At 48.4% G+C, this 23,384-nt stretch overlaps 1 protein-coding gene across 1 annotated transcript in view; it reads left to right on the top strand.

Annotated features, from left to right (window-relative positions):
• ATG2A (autophagy related 2A) overlaps positions 1-23,384 on the top strand; it is a 2,120,972-nt gene that overhangs the window by 863,763 nt on the left and 1,233,825 nt on the right. The window lies entirely within an intron of this gene.

Raw genomic sequence — 23,384 nt, 5'->3', positions numbered from 1 at the left:
TAAACCATGAACTAATGGGAGGTCCAGAAAAAGAACAGGCCAGGCAAACACCAGTTTCATCAAAGAAGAAATTGGACAATAACAAACAACAAAAGAATAGATCTCAATCAAATTTAGGTCTTCTCAGCAGGAGCCCACCGAAAGGAGGTATAACCTTAGGAATAGAGATAACATTAAAAAACTTGAATGGTATCAGGACACTGATACACGTTCCTCTTGTTCTTTTCAGGGTTCATCAAAAAACATTGAGAGGGTAGGACGGTCAGAACACAGACAAGAAGAGTGTGCAAAGTCGAGAGACTCTCAACACACTGCCTTAAAAGTAACCCGACCCCGTTCCCAGGTGCTTGGCTACTTCCTCTGTATGCCCACGCCCCTTGGTTCTGTCCCCTTCTTTGTTGGGGACTTGCAGCTCAGAAGATTTACCTCGATTCTGGAGGAACGTTTTCAAGACACAGAGAGCAGTCTTGACTCTCCCCTTGCGTGTGGTCGCGTTGCCGTTTCGCCTAACCCTTCTCATGTCTTCCTTTCAGCACGAGGACGCGCTGAGTGTGTAATTAACTCCCCGTAATCAGCCCGAGGAAAGACAGCTGATGGCAGCGCTGTTCTTTCTTTTACCGGCTGCATCTTGTTTTTTGATCTACAGAGCTCGCTTCTTTGACTAGAAGCCGAGCTTGAAGACGTGCTGTCTTTTTGGTATTGCTTAAATATTGACTTTTAGGAAAGCCGCGTCCTGTCTTGAGACTGATGTTTTATTTGTTTTTGTAGCGATTATTTTAATGAGAGCGTTACGAGCTCTCATTTAAGTTGCTCTTTCCCTCAAGAGAAAACTGTAGCTTACTGCTTCTCCTCTCATTTGCGTACGATATAGACATTTTGTAGGTCTCGACCTGCCAATGCGCTTGCGCATTGCAGCTAGAGACATATAGAGGTGCATCAGGAAAGCTTACCAAGAGGGCTTTGGCAGGCGGATTACGCACAGTGCATGTGCTCCGTGCTCGCGATTGCCATTTGCTCCCCGAGCCTCGGCAGACCCGCCACAGCAATGCCGAGAGCTTCAGATTTCAAAGGAATGCTCTCCCCCCGCCCCCTTCTGCGCAATGCCAGAGCTTGCCACTTCACGCGCTTCGCAGAATCAGCCCTCCTCCGAAGACTTGTTAACAGTGCTGCCAGCCTATCGCGTACCCGCCGCATCAGACTTCAAAGAAAGGCTGCCGCTCCCCCGCCCGCCGCACTTGGACCGAACATATTTCAGCACGGGGAGCTATTTGCTCCTATTAAATACTTATTTTTTTGTGTGCGCTTGCATCGGTAAATTAACCAGACTCCTTCACTCAAACCAAAACAGAGTAAAGTGAACTACCACTAAGCAGCCTCCCACCCTACCTTACCCCGACAGCCCTCATTCAGTCTCACATTCATTCATAAACATCAAAGCCATTTGCCAGCATCCACTTCACGCGCTCCGCAGGTCATAAACAGGACCATCTGCTTGTGCCAAGCCACCCCCTCCCAGCGCTGCTTTTCCTCTGCTCAGGTTTCAACTGGTGCCCGACATCGCACCCCTGCTGCCCCGCGAGGCTTGTTCTCTTTCCCTTTCACTCTGTGTTCTTCTGTTTGTTCATCATTTTCCTTTCTCGCTTTCCATTCTTTGTCTGTGCCCACACCCCTTTGTCATGGTATTTCGTATTTATTTATGAAGTAAAGGGCATAGGTAATTATAGGGGTTCTACTGCACAAAAAAATGCAAAACCGATGAACCTCGCCCCAGGGGGATATCGTCGCTCTTGACAAGCGCAGCCGAAGAGTCGTGGTTTTTGTCTCTGCTGTTCCTCAACCGCAGGTCTCTCTTGATTGAAGGGCACATTTAAAATAAAACTGGTGTTCAGGATTAATTTGACGCATAGCTGCGTCATTTAACATGTTATGTTTTGATGCACTATGAATGCTACGCTTTCGTTTGTGTATTGTGTGGTCCATGCTTATCCTTCAGCAAAGCTCGCCTCCATACAATAAGGATATTTATACCCTACATTACACCGAAAATGTAATCTTTACTTCTCACCACAACAGTCTCTTTTCAATACTTGTACCTGTAGAACGTTCTGCTCCTCTCAATAAAATTGACCATCATCCTTTTACTTCTGGGGAAATGATCCCTTGGCATCGTGAGTGAACACAATACAATGAGCAACTCCAAACGTCAAAGAGCGCCCGTAATGGAACACACCCATGATTTGCACACAATCACAGGATGCTTGAGCCAACGCCAGATTCGAACCTGGTTCCCCAGCTTCAAGGTCGGACCTTTGGCTGTTATGCCACATCTGGTCGCTGCTCCCTCCTCTCCTGTTCCTCCCTCTTTCCTCCTCCTTATGTAGTCACTCAATCTAGGCATAGCTCCCTCATCATTTGCCGATGCTTGTTATGTATGCTTTTTATTTGCATATTTGCGTGCTCATTTAAATAGTAAGCATAGTTTGTTGCGTACTTTTCAATAGTATTATGTTGCTTTACAGGAAAACACATATATTATGTCCGTGCACTTAACTTTTCAACTGCTTCTGTCATAATGTGGCATGTGCTTCTTTGCTAAACTTCTGTTAATTCTGTCGTCAAAATACAGTACTCCAGCGTATTATATACGTTTTTGCTGTATGTGTTTACCTATTACATTCAGTTCGCAGTGGTTTGTTTTTTAGGCGCAAAATCTGTGCCCCTGTAGTCTACATCTGCCATGCCTTCCATTAAACTACAATTACATGCGTCACCTCTGCATTCGAGCAGCCTCTCATAAACCTTTTCATCAATTTAAAAGTTAGTACCTCCAACTCCACCCTCCAACTGCACCCTCCAACCACACCCTCCAACTCCACCCTCCAATTCCACCCTCCAACTCCACGCTCCACCCTCCAACTCCACCCTCCAACTCCACCCTTCAACCTCCAACTACACCCTCCACGCTCCAACTACACCCTCCACCCTCCAACTACACCCTCCACCCTCCAACTACACCCTCCACCCTCCAACTACACCCTCCACCCTCCAACTACACCCTCCACCCTCCAACTACAACCTCCACCCTCCAACTACACCCTCCAACTCCACCCTCCAACTCCACCCTTCAACCTCCAACTACACCCTCCACCCTCCAACTGCACCCTCCACCCTCCAACTAAACCCTCCAACTACACCCTCCACCCTCCAACTCCACCCTCCAACTCCACCCTCCAACTCCACCCTCCAACTCCACATTCCAACTCCTCACTCCAACTCCACACTCCAACTCCAACTACACTCTCCACCCTCCAACTCCACTCTCCAACTCCACCCTTTACCCTCCAACTCCACCCTGCACCCTCCAACTTAACCCTCCATCACTGGTTCAAATATGTTTTGTCAATGTTTCAAGCTTTATTACAAATGTCACAAAAAGATGTTAATATTTCACTTCTTTTCTTGGATTTTCGTCACAATAAAATACACTGAACATAATCTTCACAAAAGTTATTTACAAAAGTTTAAGCTAGTGCCATTATAAATTACAATAACTTTTATATAAGTATTAATTATTTTTAAAAAATTAAAAGCCATTCTTATTTGTAATATCAATACATCTAAGTCACGTAAATACAAAACATGTTGCATTACAAATGCTATAGATGTCACATTTACAAAGTTAAAAGTATTGGCATTGTAAATGACAAAGCTATTAATTTCGCTTTTTTTAAAACAAAAAAAATAATTAAAAAAAGTGTCATTTACTAGACAAATTGCTCAAACTTTCCTAATGCGAGACCTATTGCATTTCAAATGCTTGTTAATCGTGCTTTCGGACTGCTGCCATTAAAAGTGGTGATCATTTTGTTTCATTCTTGTGAAGTCAACTCAAAATCACCCGACACTTCAAAGGTTTCTCATCAGGCTTCTTTGGTTGTCTTGATTATTGATGGAAGTGAACTTTATGCCTAAAGCGCTTGAGGCAGGACTACTATAAAACTCTTTCAGCTGGTACTATTTTTACTTTTGGGCAGACGTTTGCCTCTCTATGATGTCATCGCCACTTAAGCAGACCACGTTAATGCCAGCTCCATAATCAGATGTTATGAATGCAGAAACCTCTCCTTACCCTGGGACACTTCAAAAGTTGGTGAGTCTGGGAGAGTACACAATCAGCCTATTCTATTGGTTTAAAGGTAACATACTGTTGAAAGAAAGACCTTGTATATTAACTGTTTCTTTCTTTCTTTATTGTTTTTTATGTTAGACTGCAGAAGCTGGGAATTAGCCTTCCATGATTCCTTTTCTTCCTTGGCTGATTCCGCTGCGCTTCTCCCTGGTGGTCCGGAAGTGTCTCTTCTCTCCCTGAGGGTGGTAGTCAGTATTCTGTTGTTCCCTATTTGGTAGGATCTGACTGTAACCTAGGGGAGAGTGGGGGCTCCCTCTTCGCTCCTGAGGATTCTGTTTATCTGTGACGCGGACCTGATTCCCGACAGAAGCAGTTAGGCTTAACTTAGAGGCAATGGGTAAAGTAGTTATGCTGCACACAAACAGTAATAAAGTAAAAACACAACCCAAAACATTTCCGTACCAATTTGGAAAAATAGAGAAAAATGTTGTAAATAATTTGACACCAGAATGGCAAACATCCTATCAGTAGAACCAAAATTATGAATTTTCAACGTTTTTGGGTAAAAAACAAGAGCCTAAAAGATTAAAGTGCCAACCGCAGAAATCTAGTCATGCGAGACCTGGACAAAGTAAAAAATATTGCTTGATCGCAATGGGGCACGGTTCGGTTACACATGGTGGATTGGACCCTGTCTCAGCTTACCTTCGGACTTAGAAGATATTTGGAGGAAAAATGTCTGAGAAGATAAGATTCAGGGACAATAGAGATGGTGGTTTCTGAGGAGGAGGCATCATTACCGGGGAGCGTCTAGACGCTACCCGACACACAGACGAAAGTGATATTGAATTGGAGAAGGAACATTGTAGCCCTGCGAATAGTAGTGCCCCTCAAAGTACAAGGAATCCAACACAAAAATGGCAAAGGAGTTGATAAGTACGTATGTTCCACGTGCTGACATTTTGGATTGGATTCATAGTTTTGATATTGCATATCAGGCACAACCTTTTTGAGTCGACTCCCTTTTGAAGGGACAATGGTCATTGGATGGATGCCTTCGAATGACAGTCTGACATATGAGTACATGAAACAAGCTCTGATTACGTGACTTGGACTGAAACTGGTCTAGTACCTGTAGTAGTTCTGTTAAAACAAGCATATGGATGGACTTCCATTTGAGAACTGGATTCATAGTATTGTGCACGATAGGAATGAGCAGGTGAGAGGGATGGAGGTGGGGGATTACTAGTATCCTAATCATTTAATAGTGGAAGGGTGACTAAAGGACGAGTTCTCTATCCCACTCACAGTGCTCATCTAATCTGGTTGAGAAGGATCTATCGAAATTTGCTTTGCTGGCTGACAAGTGGTAATTTAAATTGGTGAGCAAGGTGCAGGGGCTGCATAGTTCAAAGTCTTAGTGGAAGAAAAGGTCACTGCAGAATGGGTCCATATCAAATGTGAAGAGCCAGGATGGCTTTCAAGGGTCCCAGCCAAGACAAACTCCTAAGGGGAACTGGGTTCCTAGTCTGCACCACAAAGGAAGAAGTGGGAAGGAGTCCCCCATCTTTGCCCAGGGCGGTAACCTGTTTAAGTGTTCCAAGAAATGCTTGCTGCAACCTTGATAGGCAGGTTTCCGTCATTAGGAATGGGTACCAGTAAGGACAGAGTAGTGTTTAATCAATTTGCTTTAGGCATCTTGAAAAGGGACACAGATGCTCTCAAGTCTAGTTTCCCAAATAGCCTACCTTCATACACAGACACACACACTACCATACACCCATTAACTCACCACATGCTCACACACAGCTATCATCACATTACTGCACATCAACTATCAGATGTCAATACATCATTCATCTGAATGCCCACCCACCACCTTCCAAGCCTTAAACCCACATCTTCATATGGAAGCACAATAACCTATATGTGGCCATACAGCAATCCTCTTATACCCAAACACCTAACGTCGTACGCCAGTACAGAAAACCTAAAATAATCTGTTAAGTATTTCATACCTCACAGTGAATGGCCAGTTCTGAAATCCTTAAATGGTGAAAAATGTAAGTTTTATGCACTTAAATACAAAAAGTTCCATAACAATTTTTTTGGTTTAGCCTCATTCGGTTCGGGAATCACAGGTATAGTTGTTTTATGTTATTTAATGAAAATGCGTTCACTAAATCCATAGTTAGTCAGTCAGTCAAACGTACTTTATTTCACATTATTTCAATGCTTAAAAAGTACAGACATAAAAAAAGTTAAAAAGCCATTAACTCAATCAAATCTATATAAATTTACACCATATAATATAAGTCCATAAATTTGTAACTTCATCAGTGTCAGATAAAATTATCCATTAAAAAGGCAATTATTGGGGGGCGTGGCTAGCAGCCGATGATGGCAGCAGCAACCTAGAGAGGCTCCCGTAGCGCGGCGGCTTCCCGCATCAATCCGCATGCCTATCCACTCAACAATTACCCCAGAAGGGGTGTCCTGGGTCCGGTGACCGAACGACGGCTGCAGGAGAAATCTGGGAGCGTTTACGCCCCGGGAAGAGGAAGAAGGAACGACTTCGGCTAATCTCGGCAGTGCGGCCTGGTGGCACGAGTGCAGCCGCGGTGGTCGAGTTGAGTTCTATCCGGGCGGAAGTGGACCTTCATCGTCGCGGCCGAACGAAGGTGCCCGCTGCGACCACAGACCGACACCAGCGGACCTTCGGACTGGCGGGTCCCTCTTGGTCACTCAACTTCTAGCTCTAACTCTCCGGCGTCGAGGCGGAGCAGTGAATTAAGGCGGCGAACTGCCACAACTGAAGTTCGGAAGTCACTGCGTAGTCGCCGCCATCTTGCACTTCGTCTGCCAGTGCTGATGCGGACCCACTGCCGAAGGGTCTAAGACGCCATTAGTGACTTGCAAACTGTGCCTGGCGTGTCTGTCCGCCAAGACGCCTTGGCGCCATTGGTCAAAGGGCGGCCTGCTTACCCTTCTACCGAAAGTGCCCCGACGTCGAGCCACGATGGCGGGGAAAGGACTCCGACAAACCGCCGTGCAGGCGAAGCTCGACAAATTCGCCTATGATAAACAGACACTTTCCCAGTCGGAGCAGCGCAATTCGCTGGGCAAAGGTGCAGACAGTGATGGGGCTAAGAAGGCTACCCTGGATGATGTCCTCCACGCCCTGGCGCAGGTTCAGGCAACGGTGGGCGCGACTGCTACCGAGGTGACCCTGATACGAGCGGACCTCCAGAAGATGAGCGAAAGAGTAAAACAGGTGGAGGTGGTAGCCAAATCGCTGGTGGAAGATGTCTCGGACCTACAGGTAGCGATGGAAAAGTTGCAGGCTGACAATAAACTCCTGAAAGACAAACTGGATGATCACGAGGGGCGCTCCAGGCGGAACAACATTCGCATTTTGGGGGTCCCGGAATCTGAAACTAAAGGGGCCATGGACTTGTACGTGGAGGATTTGATCAAAAATCAGCTAGCCCCCAAGGGGCTCTCCAACTTCTTCACAGTAGAACGAGCCCATAGGGTACCCGGTGGAACACCTAAGCCGGGGGCTCTCCCACGTCCGATCCTGGCGAGACTTTTCAACTTCAGGGATCGGGACACGGTCCTGCAAGCGGCCAGGGTGGCACCACCTATCCAGATCCAAAACTCGCGCATTTCCTTTTTTCTGGACTACACAGCGGAGGTCACGAGAAGGAGGAGAACTTTTCTGGAGGTGAAGAAAACACTCCGCGAACAGGAACACTCCATGCTGTACCCGGCCCGGCTACGAGTGGTGGCCGATAAGAAGGTCTGTTTTTTTGACTCTCCTGAGGCGGCAAGAGACTGGCTGGAGGGATGGCGCACAGTGGATCGCACGTCTGGCCGACAACGCAACAGGCCCCAGAACGACAGCCGGTCCGGCTCACAGACGTCGGCTAGAAGGAGCGCGAGTGCATCGCCAACGCAAGACTTATCCGGGGCTGCCAGGGACAGCTGAGATTCCCAGGCCGCGAAATGTTTAGACTGTGACTTCCTCACGCATTGACTGCTCAACCACGTCGTTATTGGACGCCGGCCTGGGCATCCCGAGGGCAGCAAGGGGGCCGCCTGCTTTGGGGGACACTCTCCCCCGACGTGCAAGTACTCTGTTTGTGGGATGGGTTAAGCGCTCTGCTAAGTTGGGGTGGCGGGCAGTTGTAGGTCCGTTAAGCAGGGAGGCAGGGTGGGAAGGGGTGGAGAGGGGTTGGTTCTTTTTCATGGGAAATCCAATAAGTCGATCAAGAACTGAAAAGTGTGTTACTACTAGAATTGTGTTATTGCAGGTGCGATTGATTCCTTCTGGACGTTTTGTGTGTTGTGTGATTGAAGATGGCGGATGAACAACTTAATGCCGTAGGGCTGGATGGAGCGCGAACCAGTGGCTCCGCCCTCCGAATACTTTCTTGGAACGTGCGGGGCCTAGGGGACAAGGTGAAACGTGGCTTAGTTCTGTCTGAGCTGAAGCGCCATAAACCAGACATAGCACTCTTGCAGGAGACTCATTTAGTGGGAGGGGCCACCAAGGCCTTAGACAGGAGAGGATATAAGATGGTCGTACATTCGGAATTTTCCTCTGGTTCACGGGGCACGGGTGTCCTAATTAAAAAATCCTCACACTTCATCACACTGAGTACTAAAGCTGATACTCAGGGGTGTTTTGCGGCGGTGGTGGGGCAGTGGGACGGTCGTCCGTTGACAGTGGTCTCGGTGTATGTTCCGCCGTCCCTGCATTCAGTGATGCTCCCAGCCCTGGGTGACTTCTTGTTATCTCTCCCGGACAGTGATGTGATCTTGGGGGGGGACTTTAATGCAGCTGCGGACCCGCAGCTTGACAGGTTTCCGGTAGCTGCTTTGCCGGGGGGACCCTCCCGGTTTCAGCAGTTCCTAGAGGCACTGGGACTGATAGATATCTGGCGTCATGTTCACCCTCTGGTCCGACAATACACGTTCCACTCCACAGTCCACAACAGTCTCTCCCGAATTGATTATTTCTTGGCGCTGGGGGAGGGGATACAGCGAGTAGACACAGTAGACATACACCCCCGAGGCATTTCAGATCACTCTCCGTTAACTCTCACCATTTCCACCCAGACAAAGTCACGTCGCCGCATATACCCTATTCAGGCCTCTTACCTTAAAGTCCCGAAAATTAGGAGGGCTCTTCAAAAGGCCACGGAGCAATACTTTGTTGAGAACGAATCGACTGTGGCGTCCGCCGAGGTTCTCTGGGAGGCCTATAAAACTGTGTTGAGGGGACAGGCCATAAGCTCCATATCGGCGCATAGGAAGGAACAGGCAGCTGAGCACTCTACACTCGAGCTCCAACTGCGCACAGCCACAACCGCGCACGAGGCTGACCCCACAGAAGACACAGCACACAACCTTGCACTCCAACAGCGACTATACACGGACCACGCACGCCTCGTAGTGCAGGGACATATCACTGAGACACAGAATCGAGTGTACGATGTGGGTGACAAGGCGGGAAAGATGTTGGCCTGGCTTGATAAGAGAGGGGGTAGCTCCAAGGGGATCCAGCAGGTGAAGGATGGGAACGGTACGATGCTGACTGACCCCGAACAGGTAGTGGAGGCACTGGCGGCCCACTATGAAAAGGTGTATACTCCCGAAAGGGATGTGACTGCGATTATGGCCCAGTGTGCGCTGAGCGACATAGATGTCCCGACATTACAACCGGAGGCTATGGCCGACCTAGACGCGGCTTTGACCGCCGACGAACTACGGATAGCCCTTGGGGCGCTCAAACCCGGAAAAGCACTCGGCCCGAACGGCATTCCGGTCGAATGGTACCAAGCGCGTTCTGAGGACCTTTGTCTTTATCTACTTAAAATGTATGAAGAATGCCGCGAGAGGGGACAGCTCCCACTGGACCAGCGAACGGCCACGATCGTGGCTATACCGAAGCCCGGGAAGCCTCAGGAGGAATGCTCATCCTACCGCCCCATCTCCCTGCTGAATGCAGAAAGTAAAATCTTAGCGAAGCTCCTGGCCAACCGACTGCTGGCTCACCTGCCTGATCTTATCCACCCAGATCAGTCGGGGTTCATGCCTCATAGAAACACTGCGCTCAATCTTCGTAGGGTTCATGGGGTGTTGGCAAGGGCAGATCAACTTAGTGATAGTGCAGTTATATTGGCCCTGGACGCGAAGATGGCTTTCGACTTGGTGGAGTGGGTCTACCTTTTCGAAGTACTGTCTCACATGGGCTTTGGCCCGAACTTCATATCCTGGATAAAGCTACTCTACGCGGCACCAGTGGCACACGTAGTGGCAAATGGCCACATTTCACGCACGTTTCCACTTGGAAGGGGCACCCGGCAGGGTTGCCCTCTGTCTCCCCTGCTCTTCGCTCTCACCCTGGAACCACTGGCTAATCGCATAAGACAGACTCCCTTGCTCAAGGGAATTCAATGGAAGGAGGGATGGGAAGACCGCTTGTCCCTCTATGCGGACGACATGCTTGTGTATCTGACGGATCCCGAGCGTGGAGTTCCGGCCCTTCTGCACTTGTGCGACGAGCATGGCAAGGTCTCCGGTTACACCATAAATTGGAGCAAGTCGGAGATGTACGTGTTGGCGGGTCAAACCCCGACACTCGGGCCAGACTGCCCTCTGAGACTGGCTGGTTCCTCCTTCAAATATTTGGGCATCCATGTCACGGGGGACCCACTTGAATACAAGAGACTGAATTTGACACCACAGCTGGAGCGCCTCAAGCAGGACGCCACCTTCTGGGCAGGGTTGCCATTAACAATGCTGGGGAAAGCAGCACTGTACAAAATGAAATCGCTGCCCCGCTTTCTGTACATCCTAGATAACACACCAGTTTGAGGCATGTGGGCTGCTAAATTCATATCTTTGCATTAGATCGCCACCTAGTGTTGGGTCCGGATGATCGCACATTGTTGTCCTGGAAGAGTCTTCGAAGTATCCTGAGATGGGTGGCTCCTCCCCTGGACTACAGTGCGCATGGGCATCGGCTCCATCCCCAGATTGTTTTTTTCCGCCATTGGGTTCGGATGCGGTCTCGACGTCTCTCCGTCGGAACCGAATAAACATCTTTTTTTACGGCCAAAAGGCTTTGGGTTCTTCACGTCGGTATTGTTTGCGTACGGTCTCGACTTTCTTCCGTCTCTCGGAGCCGGAATCACCGGAGTTTCTTACAACTCTTCGGACATCGAGGCCTTCTCATCGCGACTCGACACTAAGTTCCCAACATGGAGCGGAGTCCGTTTAAACTCTGTCCGCTCTGTGGGTCCAAATACCCACATATAGATGTACACCCGGTATGTAATAAGTGCCTTTCGCCAGACCATGACGAAGGAAGTTGCCGGGCCTGTGCGAAGTTCAGGTCGAAGAAAACTCTCACGATTCGGCGCGCGGTGCGCCTTGTGGCCAAGCAGGCGGCCCCGGATCCAGATAACATCTTCGGCGACCAAGAAGAAGAGGACCAGAGCCATCATCTTCAAATCTCCCCGCCTGAGACGGAGGTCGAGGCCGATCCGGAATATGACGACGACGGAGTCGTGGGTCAGGGCCTTGAATACGTCGACGAGGTAGGGGACGACGCGATGGTTTATGGGGCCGAGGAAGATAGCTCAGGGGACGAGCTATGCCCCGAAGTTGAAGAACATCAGGAGGGGGTCGCGGGATCGCCTGTCGGCCTTACCCAAGACCCTGTAGCGCAAGCCACGGCCCCGCCTGTCGGCCCGGCCACGGACATACTTGCTGCGCCTAGGGTTTCGAAACCGAAACTGAAAGCAACGGTCTCGACTGCACCTAAAATGGCCGACCCGAAACCGAAAGTGAAGGACTCGAACGTCCCTAAGATGGCGGTCGCAACGGCAAAAACAAGTAAGCCGGCGGCCTCATCGACTCCGTCGACCTCCGGTCCGCAGAAGTCGAAGAAACACGGCGATTCCACAGGGTCGAAATCGGCGCCAGAGGAGAGATCCTCTAAGAAGGGTGGCACGCACAAGACAAGCGCGCCGGCGAAGCCTGCTAAAGCAACCGACACAGCACCGGCTCCAACGGGGACATCTGCGCATCGCTCCAGGGACTCGGGGTCGGCGCCGTCCATCCCTCTAAAAGACCTACGGAACGTCGCATCCGAAGGCAAGGCCACCCCGTCGGTGCCAAAGACATCGGTCACCGACGCATCTCTCGTGGCTGCTTCACTACAAAGAATTAAGGACAAGGTTTTTTCCTCGTCGACGCCAACGCCATCGACGCAGAAGGCGGCAGATGTCCCGGTCAAGCCGGCAAGCAAGCTCCTCTTCCTTCTACCGCCAAAAGTGGTGCCAAAGGCCTTTTCCTCGAAATCGACGCCAAAGAAGTCGGATTCTTCTACGGCGGGGACATCTTCAGGTCAAGTGCTCGACCCCGAAGAGGATTCGGAGTGTTTTATAGACGCGGACACGGGGAAGTTAACCCTTTATAAAAGAAAGATCACTTCGCAGCCGGTGGAATCCTACGTCATTCCCCTAAAGAAGAAGAAGTTTCCACAGGACGCCTCTGTCCTCATGGAACCTATTCTGCCTCCTCTGGGAAGGAGCCCAACACCGTCTCCAGACCACTCTGACAGTGGGGACTATGGTGAAGATGAACAATACACGTTCCCAGTAAATGAACCTGATGCACAGCCAGATTCTTATTATGGCATTGGGGACCAAGGCCAAGATGTGGGGCAAGACCCACAGTCCTTCAGTACACGTGCATCCCCTACGGAGGATTCTGCAGGTTTTCATGCACTAATTGAGAGGGCAGCTGCTAATCATGATGTGGACATGCATGCTGACCCAGTTGAGGAAGACTTTCTATTCGACACGTTTTCAGTTTCGGAAAGAAATGTAAAGACACTGCCTATGCTCAAAGGGGTCCTCAAGCATGCTGCGGACATCTTTAAAGAGCCTACCAGGGCGAGGGTGGTCAACCCACGTATTGAGAAAAAGTACAGACCAGCGCCTGCAGACCCTGCATACATTCGAGGACAGTTGCCGCTTGACTCCTTGGTGGTAGCAAACGCACGCAAGAGGGCCAACTCCCAAACAACGGGTGAAGCTCCTCCCCCGGATAAGGAGTCCAAAGTGCTAGAGGCAGGAGGCAAAAGAGTGGCTGCACAGGCTGCCAATTTCTGGCGTATTGCAAATACACAGGCACTACTGGCACGTTATGATCGATCACATTACGACACACTAGAGCAGATTGTAGAACACCTGCCTCCGCAGTTTCAAGAAGGCACCAAAATGATTATACAAGAGGGACAACTGATCTCCAACGCGGCCATAAAGTGCGCACTTGATGTCGCGGACACAGCCGCTAGGGCCGTTAACACCAGTGTCATGCTTAGAAGACAGGCTTGGCTCCGCATATCGGGGTTCAAACCTGACATTCAAACAACCATACTTAATCAACCAGTCAATCCGGATAGACTGTTTGGTCCAGATGTTGACACCACCCTGGAAAAGATTAAAAAGGACACTGAAACTGCTAAATCGATGGGGGCCCTACAATCTCAGCAGTTTCGGGGCAATAATTTTCGTCGCTCAGGTGCCCGTGGAGTCACCAGAGGACAGATGGGTCAACAGTCACAGTTCCCTAGAGGTGGAGCACAGTCCTCGTACCCCAAACAAAACAAGAGGGGCTACAGGGGAAACAGCAACAAAGGACGTGGCAAAGGAGGCAACAATTCACGCTCCTCTGCCCCAAGCAACCAGTGACTCTCTGTCACTGCCCCCCGACCATTTAACACCTGTCGGGGGGAGAATACAACAGTTCCTGCCCGTCTGGACCAACATCACCACAGACAGGTGGGTGCGACAGCTTATCCAGTACGGTTATTGTCTAGAGTTAAAGTCCACTCCACCCAACATTCCACCAAGGCAAAGGCCTATGTCCGCAGAGCACTTGCACTTATTGCAGCAGGAAGTGTTGGTGATGCTGCAAAAAGGGGCAATCGAGCTCGTGCCGGTGGGGGAGGAAGGCACAGGGGTTTATTCTCTGTACTTCCTCATTCCAAAAAAGGATGGATCTCTACGGCCAATTCTGGATCTCCGTCCCCTCAATCTGTACATACTGTCAGAGCATTTCCACATGCTCACACTGCAACAGATTCTTCCTATGTTAAACAAAGGAGACTTCTTAGCAACCTTGGATCTCAAGGATGCTTATTTCCACATTCCGTTACATCCGTCCCACAGAAAGTACCTCAGGTTCACTATCCAGGGCACGCATTATCAGTTCAAAGTCCTACCCTTCGGAGTCACAACTGCCCCAAGGGTCTTTACCAAGTGTCTGGCGACTGTAGCAGCGCACCTCAGGAGGCAGAACATCCATGTCTACCCCTACCTCGACGACTGGCTCGTTCAAGCCAGATCGGAACAGCAGTGCGCCGCGGACATGTCGACTACCATTCACCTCCTTCACGACCTGGGTTTCTCGTTGAATTACCCGAAGTCACACCTTCAGCCGGCACACGTCCGGCAGTTTCTGGGTGCGACAATCAACACCCTGACGGCCTCGGCACAACCAAACCAGGTCAGGATAGACGGCATGCAGTCCTTAATACAGAAGTTCAGACCGGGACACTCGCTTCCAGCAAGAGTGTTCATGCAGTTGATAGGCATGATGGCCTCCTGCATCTTCATAGTCCCTCACGCACGGTTGCATATGCGCCCGCTCCAGGAGTGCTTAGCAAATCAGTGGACACAGGCTCAGGGACAATTAACAGACCTAGTGTTGGTTACCAGTCGGGCATACAACTCTCTGCATTGGTGGACTCCACACAACCTTTGCAAGGGCCGACTGTTCCAGGAGCCAGTGCCACAGGTTATCCTGACAACGGACGCATCTCTCCAGGGATGGGGAGCACACCTGCTCACTTACACAGTGCAGGGACTATGGACGACGCAGCAACAGAAGATGCACATCAACTATCTAGAACTGATGGCGATCTTCATGGCACTCAAGTCCTTCATTGTACATCTGTGCAACAAAGTGGTGTTAGTCCGGACGGACAACATGACCGCGATGTACTACATCCAAAAACAGGGGGGCACCCACTCACCACAGCTGTCTCACCTGGCTCAGAGCATGTGGAAGTGGGCCATTCAGAGGAACATCTTCCTCATGGCAGAACACCTCCCGGGGAAGGACAATCAGATGGCGGATCTGCTCAGCAGACACAGTCATCAAATGCACGAGTGGGAGATACATCCATCGGTACTCCAGCCGTACTTCCAAAGGTGGGGGCGTCCAGACATAGACCTGTTCGCCACAAGGGAGAACGCAAAATGCCAAAGCTTCGCCGCCAGGTTCCCACACCCCCAATCGCAGGGCAATGCGATATGGATGAACTGGTCAGGCAAATTTGCTTACGCTTTTCCCCCGACACCCCTGATACCACTGGTGGCGAGGAAACTACGGCAACACTCCATGACACTCATCCTAGTTGCTCCAACGTGGGCGCGCCAAGCATGGTACACCACGTTCCTCGAGCTCTCAGTGGTCCCGCATCAAAGACTGCGCCTCACGCCCAGACTTCTGACGCAGAACCATGGAGAAATTCAGCATCCAGATCCGCAACAGCTCAACCTAGCGATCTGGCTCCTGAAGTCTTAGAGTTTGGATACCTGAACCTACCTCCTGAATGCATGAACATCATCAAGGAGGCGAGGAAGCCGTCAACCAGAGCATGCTATGCCGCGAAATGGAAGCGTTTTGTCATTTACTGTGCAAACAATGACATAAACCCGCTAGATGCGTCTATCCCTAACATCATTTGCTATCTGTTACACCTTTACAAGTGCAAACTAGCGTACACTTCTATTCGGATACATCTATCCGCCATCGCAGCTTACCTTCAGAATAGGCAGCATCTCTCAGTCTTCAGGGTGCCTGCCATTAAAGCGTTTCTTGAAGGCCTGAAACGAGTCATTCCCCCAAGAACACCGCCAGCTCCCGTGTGGAACCTCAATGTGGTCCTCACCAGGCTGATGGGACCACCGTTTGAGCCAATGCACTCGTGCGAACTGCAATTCCTAACGTGGAAAGTTGCTTTCCTAATTGCCATTACGTCACTAAGACGCGTAAGTGAGTTGCAAGCACTCACGATACAAGAGCCTTTCATCCAGATTCATCCAAATAGGGTGGTACTACGTACTAACCCCAAATTCCTTCCAAAGGTGGTGTCACACTTTCATCTCAACCAAACTATCGATTTGCCCGCATTCTTCCAAAATCCACAAACAGTGGCGGAGAGGATGCTCCATACCTTAGACGTACGGAGGGCATTGATGTACTACATAGACAGGACACAACACTTTAGGAAGACAAAACAACTCTTTGTTGCCTTCTCACCACAACACAAAGGCAACCCAATTTCCAAAGCAGGAATAGCCAGATGGATTGTTAAGTGCATCCAAATCTGTTATCATAAAGCCAAGCGCACTTTAACAATACCCCCAAAGGCACACTCCACACGCAAGTTGGGGGCATCCATGGCTTTCCTTGGAAACATTCCTCTAGAGGATATTTGCAGAGCAGCCACGTGGGTTACACCACATACCTTTACAAAACACTACTGTGTTGATGTACATTCCAAACAGCAAGCGGCTGTAGGACAGGCTGTTCTCAAGACACTTTTTCAGGTTTCTGCAGCTGGCACGGGCAACCGCCGCTGATGGAGGGACTGCTATGTATTCTATGCAAAGATATGAATTTAGCAGCCCACATGCCTCGAACTGAATATGCTACTTACTAGTATGCATCTGTTCTTGGCATGTAGGGCTGCTAACATTCATATCGCCCACCCTCCTCCCCGGTGCCTGTCGCAGCTGCAGATATACTATTGTATTCAATCATTAGCATGGACATCCTTTACACTTGCCACTCCATCCTCTGCCACAATGGCGAAAAACAATCTGGGGATGGAGCCGATGCCCATGCGCACTGTAGTCCAGGGGAGGAGCCACCCATCTCAGGATACTTCGAAGACTCTTCCAGGACAACAATGTGCGATCATCCGGACCCAACACTAGGTGGCGATCTAATGCAAAGATATGAATGTTAGCAGCCCTACATGCCAAGAACAGATGCATACTAGTAAGTAGCATATTCATTCCCGGTGGCAGCGGGATATTTTAGGAAGGTCGCAGCGGTAGTTTCCGGGCTGTTGTGGGGCAATCGGCCGGCGCGCATAGCTCAAGCTAAACTCTGCAGAGGCTGGTATGATGGGGGCATTGCACTTCCGAACCTGCATTTGTACTACTGGGCAGCACAACTTAGGCCTATTAATCAGTGGCTACACGCCCCACAGTCTGACCCGGCATTCCAAACAGACAGGGCGCAGTTGGGCATCAATAACATACTTGCCCCACTTTATGATCGGAGAAAGTTGAGACTGCTTGTAGGACCCACCAAACTCACTGTGGAAACCTGGCACGCGGCGACAGCTGCTCTAGGATGGAAGGGGAGGATCACCAAACTCACCCCGCTCTGGGACGCACGCACCTTGGGCAACTTGAGAACTAGCAAGGGGTTTTCCCTCTGGGACTCCATCGGCATCTCCACAGTGGGGGACATGTGGGAGCGGGGGGATGTTATTTCATTCACCCACCTGAGAGAAATATATGATCTGGGGCCGCACGAATCATACCGATACGTGCAGATCCGCCATGCACTGCTCTCGGCCATCCCCTCCGGATCGACTCTCCCTGAGTCCTCCCCGCTGGAGGATCGCCTCCTGACCGGCTTCATGGTGGAGAGAGCAACTTCCTTGACGTACCGTAAGCTCCTCAACAATTCGCCAGATCCTATGGCTCCCCTCAAGGGAAGGTGGGAACAGGAGGTAGGCGCCCTAGATGAGTACGAGTGGAATGAGGCTCTGGCTTCTCCGAAGGAGGCGGGCATATCGGCTAGGATGAGGCTAGTCCAACTAAAAGTCCTTCACAGGGTATACTATAGGAGGACACTGCTACACCGCATCCACAGAACACCACACCCATTTTGCTTGCGTGGCTGCGGGGAAGAGGGCACCTTCTTTCACACGTTTTGGGACTGCCCACGCATACAAAATTATTAGCGACAAATACTGCGTACTGTATCCCAGGTGCTAGAGATCTCGGTTCTCCCGGAGCCAAGGCGGTGTCTCCTCAACGTATGGGAACCGACTGATCTGTCCCGGCATGGTCGACTCTGGCTGACACTGGGAATGATGGTAGCGAAGCGGGACATTGCACAGCGCTGGGGGACGGCAGACCTTCCAACAACGTCACAATGGTGCATGAATATGGACAGAACAATGATAACTGAAAGGGCGGTGTACTTGAGTCGGGCTTGTCCAGGCAAGTGGAATAAGGTGTGGTCCCCATGGAATGGGTACCGAGGTGACATTTGCGATCCACTGCCAGAAGATGATCCGCTGGACTCAGATGACGAGGGGGAGGGGAGGAGTGAGGGGGAGCGGTTGAGGTAAAGCGTCCTTTCGGGAGGGAAGTGGGGGGGTGGCAGTTTCTGTACATTCCACAATAGATCCTAGATAACACACGGCACCATATCCTGTCCTGGGGACTCTTCCTACAGCTATCCTGCAATGTTATTTATCAATGATCGCACTGTGATTTCCCGCTGTTCTTTTGTTTCCTTTTTTATTTTTATTTTTTCATCAAAAAACAAAAAACGAAAACCTCATTTAACTTGTATGAAACGTGTACGAGTGACCTTCATTCATTTCTGTGGCGAGCCTTTCAATACAGTGGCTTCTTTATCACATGGACCCTATTTCTGCAAGGCTGTCATTGCTATCTCTTTTCATTTAGCGGCCGGCCCCTCGGGGTTGTAGGCGACTTGCTGTGTAACTGTAAGAAGGTACAATAAAGTTTTTCAAAAAAAAAAAAGGCAATTATAAAGTTAAACATTTTCTGCAAGCCATTGCCCACAAACAGGAAGCAAGAGAGTAACAGACATAGGGATCTGGGAACTGTTGTATAAAGTGCAGTGTAGGCTTATATTTAGTGAAATTATATTTCCGTAACATAGGGACTAACAGAGCTTTCCTTTGGGGACCATAGAGTGTGCAAAAAAAGAGAATATTTAGCATTGTTTTAGGTGCTCTCCTATTACATGGGCATGGAGGTAAATCGTTCACCGAATAAGTGTTAGCTGGGAAACTGAGCACTAACCGAATACAGTTCATCCTAAATCTGATAAAAAATATATCTATGCTGTGGGTTCCGTACAAATGAGAGTGATGAATGTAATACAACTTTGGCCAAGAGAAAAAGGCTATATGAAGTTATAGTTGCTTTATGTTTGTTTCTTTCCCACCTGTCATTTGCAGCTTTTTCCAAGAAGATCTTTTTTAGTTTTGCCTTTGGAAAAGAGGTGCACCTCTGTGGGAACTCATATAGATATTGAAGACCTAAGTCAGACATAGTGTTCTAAACATAGTTTAACCACGAGATCCTTTCGGTGTAATCCAGTTTTAAACAATCCCTGAGGATCGCCTGGTTAAATTGTAAGCATTGACTTGACCACATAGAGAGCCTTGGACGTAGGGGTGCCAGTCTAATTACATCCTCGAGATAGGGTAAAACTAGTTCTGCGTGCGATAAATAATTTACATAAGTGCGGGAAAGTAAAAAGTAATTTCTTACAAAACGCGTCCTCAACTGGTTGCAGCGGAGCTGGGTCAACCGTACCCCAAATTGCTGCCCCATAGGTAGCACTTGCCGCATTTTTCATGAATACATGTGTATTCTTTCTGGCAGAGGCTTGGATCCCAGTTTTGTAGAAAGATCAGCCAAAGCCTTAATCTCGTTTTCCCAAAGAGCCTTTCTACTTGGACGCATCTTTTTCCAAGATAGCTTACTATCGATGTTACTCCCAGATAGGCAAATGAATCAACCACCTCCAGCTTCAGGTCCTCTATATGAAAATGAAAAGATTTCTTAGGACGAGCTCCGGCAATTAAAACAAAAGATTTCAAAACATTTATACTCGGGTCTAGGCTAGCCATATAACTCAAATAATCCTGTATGACTTTCTGTAGCACCTTCGGGATTCTGGCCAGTAACACTGCATCATCAGTATATAGAATAAGGGTGAAGGGGATGATTCTACATAGGGACTATCCTTAATGGAGCGGCACATAATTGCCTATAACCCGTTAGTGTACAGACAAAACAGTAGTGGGGCAAATACCCAACCCTGTCTTACCCACCTCCTTATGTTGAACGCTCTTGTTCATTCCCCACTCCTACCTTGCTGGACAGATGCTGTCGCTCCCATGTACAGCGGTCTTATAAAAACAATAATATGGAGATCCACAACCATTTCTTTCTTTCATTGTTACCCATAATTTACTATGTGATACACAATCAAAGGCGGATGATAAATTCATTAAGGCCATATATAGTCACCCATTCTTAGCTAAGGTGTATGTAGAAATAATCATGGTCAGATTTAGACGCTGATCAATCTTGCCCTTACCTTTTCTAAAACTATACTGCGCCAATGCTAATATATTTTACTCTTGAATCTATCCTGTTTAGAAGCACCCTCTCCATTAATTTTGTAGTACTAGCAGATAAAGGGATAGGTCTATAATTTTGTAGTTCTGCCCTGTCAACCTTCTTATAAATAGGGGAGATAACTGACTTTCCAAAACGGGAGGGGGGCAATCTTAGATGCTACATTAAAAACACTGGTCAGTAACGGCCCAGAGCACTTTGGTTTCCAGAAAGATGTCAGCCAGGAAGCCATTGGGACCAGACACCTTTAATAGGGTTGTCTGCGGCAAAGCTAAATCGATGGTTTGTTTCTTCCTGGAAAATTAGACCTGATGCTCGTTGAGCCTCTGTACATGGGCCAGAGTTCCTAATTACAACATGGCTTTTAAATAAATTCTGCAAGTGGGATACCCAGCTGTCTTCATCAATGTGTGATTCTAGAGTTGGAACACCCTCCTGCCTTAAATGGGAGGGGGGGGGGGGGGGGGGGGTCATCAGCACTCTTCAGAACTCATACGAGTCCTTTCTGAGGCGGGCCAATCTCAGATTTTCCCTCACCTTGACGTTTAGTTCTCTTACTCTTCTCTCTCTGGCTCTCTTATTACTTGCTCGTAGAGAACGTACACAGCCCTCGTCCCTCGGGTTACTTGTTAGACATTATGTTATCTAGAGGCAGCTATCGAGCAGTTGTGATCAAACCACGATGTTTGCGTCCTAGCTTCCTTCTTAGGATAGCGAGTTAGATTGCTATTAATCCCTCCCATTATTTTCTCGAAAGCTGTTAGGATCTGATCAGGTGGAGCTTTCTCATTAACCCTGAATATTTCTTAATGAGTAGGGTATGGAAGAAATCTCATCCCACCACCTTATCCCATTTTAAGATGTATCCAGTATTTCTTGCCAGAATCAGCTTTGGTAGTAAATCTAACTTACTGCTGGGGTTATAGTCCAACCGAATGTTACAGGCCAGATGGGCATGATCACTAAAAACAGTGAATGCCACACGTTTGTTACTAAGCCTATTACTTAAGGATTCTGAAGCAGTTATAAAATCAATACTGGAGCCTAAATAAGGAGATGGGAATGTCTTATCCAGGGTTCCTGTGGTGTCATGTATACTAAGTTCAACCCCCATGTCCCAGACAACTAACATCCTGTTAAATGCTTCCACGGAAGTGGAGTGGTAAAAATGTACAATTTGTCACCACAACAGTCTGTAACCCCACCTGCTACACTATCCATTCTATGATACACCCTAAAATTAGAATCACCCACCCAATAAATCCTTAGTGTTTTCAAGTGGACGGCAAAAACGTCCTCAATGAGTTTTTCTAGCTCTTCCACAACAGTTTCCATCATCCCCTCAAATTTGTTATTATAGCAATTGTCAACAGATCCCAGTCCTCTTGTCCTTCCATAATTAAATAATGAAGATACATAGACTTATGAAAGAACTTTAAAGCTCTTACACAGAGGGTATTTGCCACAAGCGTAACTAGCCTCCTCCCCCTTCCCCCTTTGCTCTGTCTGGTTTAGCTGTGAATGCAGGAGCCACAGTTAATCAAAAGATAAATGTTTTGGAAGAACATATTTTGGCTTTTTCGGGGATTTCATCAGTACTGGCAACCTTGGATTTTCTTTAAAATATGAATGTTTTTGACAGACAACCTTGGCAGTTGTTTTTATTTTACATTCTCCTGTAAATGGGCCAGTGCATAAGTTCTCTGCCCAAAAAACCCTGTAATTTATACATTAGAATTCATATTGTTTTTTATTTGTTTTTCCCTATTTGTGCTGCAAATAATTTTTAACTCGCACTTTTCCATGATCCCACCGCAGAGGCAGGAGGACGATTTAACTGTTTGTGACTATTATTGAGATTTCCTTGGACTAGGACTAGGATTGCAAATAAATAGCATTATATTTTCATGCTTGTGAATTGCATGTAAGTTTCCTGTCTAATATGTAAAGAATGCAGTCTCTGGTTCTCCCTGTCATATGCAATCCCATTTTGTACCATTAAAGGTCCAAACATGTTGTAGGTTAAATGTTGATTTTTTTGGTATCATTCACATTTTTCTTCCATTCACAACCGCATGAGGCAATGGGTCAACACATTTTGTTTTCAGCAAATTCTTTTATGCTTTTTTTCTAATGGTGAGGATTGGCAGTCGCCCCCCCCCCCCAACAAAAATGTTTTACATAAAACAAAAGAAATCAAGCGTTGGTTAAACCAAAAGGCTGGCAACCAACTCCAGACCTATTGACTTTTCCAGTGCTTATTTGATCAAACCTCACTTGAATAGACAATGCTTAATGGTTCAAAACTTGAAAAACACATCAGTGCACCAACCAACTTACTCTACTGATGACTTTACCAGGATTTCTTAATATCACATTTGTAAATGTAAATGTCATGGTACTTATAGAGCGCACTGTCACCAGACGGTCACCTTGCGGTGTCGCCTATTCGGCTTCCTGGTGCTGATACTCATACCGCTGTGGAACCCCTCCTGGCTTTCCCTGTGAAGTGTCCACTCATGGGCACCCCCAGGGTGACGCCAGGCATCCTTAGCGCTGTTGGGGCCGGTGTGGAGGCTAAGCAAGCTATTGCCCAGAGTTGCAGCGTGGGGGCCCGTGATTAGAATAGGCACCGAGGCGAGAATTAACAGGTCCGAGGAAATTGAGCCGAG

Source organism: Lissotriton vulgaris, chromosome 9 (assembly GCF_964263255.1).
Source record: "Lissotriton vulgaris chromosome 9, aLisVul1.2, whole genome shotgun sequence".
NCBI lineage: Eukaryota > Metazoa > Chordata > Amphibia > Caudata > Salamandridae > Lissotriton > Lissotriton vulgaris.
Note: the sequence above shows the minus strand (reverse complement) of the source record. Positions and strands in the feature narration are given on the sequence as shown.